Genomic DNA, 4,106 nt, shown 5'->3' with positions numbered 1-4,106 from the left:
ATCCATCTTCTACACTTTTCAGACTTTGCTGTCACTATATCTAGAGATCTTCTGATTCATGTTGGGCTCTGAGGCATCTCACATGATTAAGTGTGCAGAGAAAATCCCCTGCCCATGTTTAATAAGTTCCTCATGTCTATAAACATCACCATACTCCAAAAGATAATGTGAATAATTTTCGAGGAAATAGAACATTTTTTTCCTATCTGAAAAATAAAAAAAGAAAATCTCATAAGTGTTCACATTTCAGTAGAGTCTAGAGATATATAACATTATGTTAATAACTTCAAGGCTCAATTTTAGAAAAAAATGATTTTTTCTCAAGCAATGTAACTATGCATACCATTAAATATATGGAGAATAAGAATAATGTTATAGAATTTATTCTACAGGGGCTCACAGAAAATCCAAAAAAGCAGAAAATCATATTTATTGGGTTTTTAGTCATCTATATTGTGTTTGTGGTAGCAAATGTGCTCATTGTGGTCACCATCACTGCCAGTTCATTATCAGAGTCCCCTGTGTACTATTTCCTGGCCTATCTCTCCTTTATTGATGCTTGCTATTCCTCTGACTTTTCATACTGCTCATGGAGATCTCAAGGCAAGAATACTAAAGTGGTTTGCCATTCCCTTCTCCAGTGGACCACATTCTGTCAGACCTCTCCAACATATCCCATCCATCTTGGATGACCCTACATGGCATGGCTTAGTTTCATTGAGTTAGACAAGGCTGTGGTCTATGTGATCAGATTGGCTAGTTGTCTGTGATTGTGTTTTCAGTCTGCCTGCCTTCTGATGCTGTCTCTCAGTGCCTAACATCTTACTTGGGTTTCTCTTACCTTGGACGTGGGGTATCTCTTCACAGCTGTCCCAGCGAAGCACAGCCACTGCTCCTTACCTTGGACAAGGGGTATCTCCTCTCCGTCACTGCCCCTGACCTTGATTCAGTTATATATGTATATTTATGCTCTGCTGTGCATAGTTGCTCAGTCGTATTGTTTATAGATCCTGAGAGCCTGGAATCCAGACAGGGAACATGTTTTTCCATTCATTTTCAGCTGGCTTGAAGATTGGAGTTGGAATCCTACAAAGGTTCAGTCTGCAGCTTTGAGAGAACCAGAGATCAAATTGCCAACATCTGCTGGATCATCAAAAACCAAGACAGTTCCCCCCAAAACATCTATTTCTGCTTTATTGACTATGCCAAAGCCTTTGACTGTGGATCACAATAAACTGTGGGAAATTCTGAAACAGATGGGAATACCAGACCACCTGACCTGCCTCTTGAGAAACCTGCATGTAGGTGAGGAAGAAACAGAAGTGGACATGAATCAACAGACTGCTTCCAAATAGGAAAAGGAGTACATCAAGGCTGTATACTGTCAACCTGCTTATTTAACTTATATTCAGAGTACATCATGAGAAACGCTGGGCTGGAAGAGGCACAAGCTGGATTCAAGGTTGCCGGGAGAAACACCAATAATGTCAGATATGCAGATGACACCACCCTTATGGCAGAAAGTGAAGAGGAACTAAAAAGCTTCTTGATGAAAGTGAAAGAGGAGAGTGAAAAAGTTGGCTTAAAGCTCACCATTCAGAAAATGAAAATCATGGCATCTGGTCCCATCACTTCATGGGAAATAGATGGGGAAACAGTGGAAACAGTGTCAGACTTTATTTTTGGGGGCTCCAGAATCACTGCAGATGGTGACTGCAGCCATGAAATTAAAAGACACTTAATCCTTGGAAGGAAAGTTATAACCAATCTAGACAGCATAGAATTGAATCGCTAGTCTATGTCTGACGCAGGATACAGCATGCTTGGGGCTGGTGCATGGGGATGACCCACAGAGATGTTATGGGGAGGGAGGTGGGAGGGGGGTTCATGTTTGGGAACACATGTAAGAATTAAAGATTTTAAAATTAGAAAAATAAAATAAAATAAAAAAAAAAAAAAGCAGAAACATTACTTTGTCAACAAAGGTCCATCTAGTCAAGGCTATGATTTTTCCAGTGGTCATGTATGGATGTGAGTGTTGGACTATAAACAAAGCTGAATGCCGAAGAATTGATGCTTTTGAACTGTAGTGTTGGAGAAGACTCTTGAGAGTCCCTTGGATTGTGAAGAGATCCAACCAGTCCATCCTAAAGGAGATCAGTTCTGGGTGTTCATTGGAAGGACTGATGTTGAAGCTGAAACTCCAATTCTTTGGCCACCTGATGCAAAGAGCTGACTCATTTGAAAAGACCCTGATGCTGGGAAAGATTGAGGGCAGGAAGAGAAGTAGAATGCAGAGGATGAGATGGTTGGATGGTATCACCTTCTCTATGGGCATGGGTTTGGGTGGACTCCAGCAGGTGGTGATGGACAGGGAGGCCTAGCATGCTGTAGTTTCATGGGGTTGCAAAGAGTCGAACATGACTGAGCGACTGAACTGAACTGAACTGAAATGATTCCTCTGTCAATACCCCTAAACTGTTAGTAGATTCACACCATGAAAAGAAGACCATTGCATTTAATGCGTGCATGACCCAAATTTTGGGGAACATTTCTTTGGAGATGTTGAAGTCATCCTGCTTACTGTGATGACCTGTGGCCACTATGTGGCCATCTGCAAGCCCCTTGCACTATACAAGCATCATGACTCATCGAGTATGTCATCTGTTAATGGGAGTGTCATGGGTAGCAGCTTTCTTCATAGATTCATACAGATCATCTTCATCTTCAGATTACCTTTCTGTGGCCCTAATATCATAGATCACTTTATGTGTGACTTGAATCCTTTGCTCAATCTTGCCTGTACTAATACTCTAGGGCTCTTCGCTGCTGTCAACAGCAGTTTCCTCTGTCTGTTAAACTTCCTTCTCTTGATTGGCTCCTACGTGGTCATTCTGCACTCCTTAAGGTCCCAGAGCTTGGAGGCAAGGCAAAAAGCTCTCTCCACATGTGTCTCCTATACAACAGTTGTGGTCCTATTTTTTGTGCCCTGCATATTTGTATACTTGAAACCAGCAACTACTTTACCTACTGATAAAGCAGTGGCTGTATTCTACACTATGATAACTCCCATGTTAAATCTTTTAAACTATACTTTGACAATTGCTCAGATGAAAAACACTATTAAGAAACTGTATAGTAGGAAAGCTATTTCAGATGAATCATAAAATGTGATTGGAACCTAACATGTATTCAGTGGCAGCAAGGGTCAAAAATGCATTGTCAATAATCTTATAAATGAATACTTATGATATAAAGAGAATAGTTAAGCATTATAATCATAAATTCTGCAGTGACAGAAGAAATGATGGCAAAAAATAAGTATTTAGGCAAGGGTAAACATTTGGAATATTCTTGCATATTACCGAATTCAACAATGTATATAGGTTCAAAGCATTCATTCTAATAAAAAATTAAAGAAATATAAAATGTATTGGTATTGAGAGTAATCTTCATAACAATCCAAAGAGGTAGAAACTGCTATTATCTCCTTTTTATAAGTAGGAAACGAATCGAAAAAAACGAACTTCCAAACCAGAAATAATGAAGTGTGTGTGTGTGTGTGTGTGTGTGTGTGTGTGTATATGTCTATATATATATATATATATATATATATATACCCATATATATATATATATGGGCTTCCCTGGTAGCTCAGCGGTAAAGAATCTGCCCACAATGCAGATTCATAAGTTTGAATCCTATGTTGGAGAGATCACCTGGAGAAAGGAATGGGCTAAACACTCAGGTATTCTGGCCTGAAGAAATCTATGTACTGTATAGTCCATGGAATCACAAAGACATTAATAAGTAAAGTATAATATAGTATATATGCTATGAAAGTGAAAGTGAAGTCACTCAGTCATGTCCAATTCTTTGTGACCCCATCTACTGTAGCTACCAAGTGCCTCTGCCCATGAGAGTTTCCAGGCAAGATGACCTGGAATGGGTTGCCATTTCGTTCTCCAGGCGATTTTCCCAACCCAGGGGTCAAACCGGGCTCTCCTGCATTGCAAGCAGACGCTTTACTGTCTGAGCCACCAGGGAAGTCTCACACAGACATATATGTGTGTGTGTGCGTGTTGTGTCCTACCATTTCTGACTCC

At 40.1% G+C, this 4,106-nt stretch overlaps 1 pseudogene; it reads left to right on the top strand.

Annotated features, from left to right (window-relative positions):
• Window positions 1-350: 350 nt before the first annotated feature.
• Window positions 351-3,167, top strand: LOC128043357 (olfactory receptor 4C13-like; annotated as a pseudogene).
• The last annotated feature ends 939 nt before the right edge of the window (window positions 3,168-4,106 follow it).

Source organism: Budorcas taxicolor, chromosome 2, assembly GCF_023091745.1.
Source record: "Budorcas taxicolor isolate Tak-1 chromosome 2, Takin1.1, whole genome shotgun sequence".
NCBI lineage: Eukaryota > Metazoa > Chordata > Mammalia > Artiodactyla > Bovidae > Budorcas > Budorcas taxicolor.
This window is presented reverse-complemented; position numbering and strand designations above follow the sequence as displayed.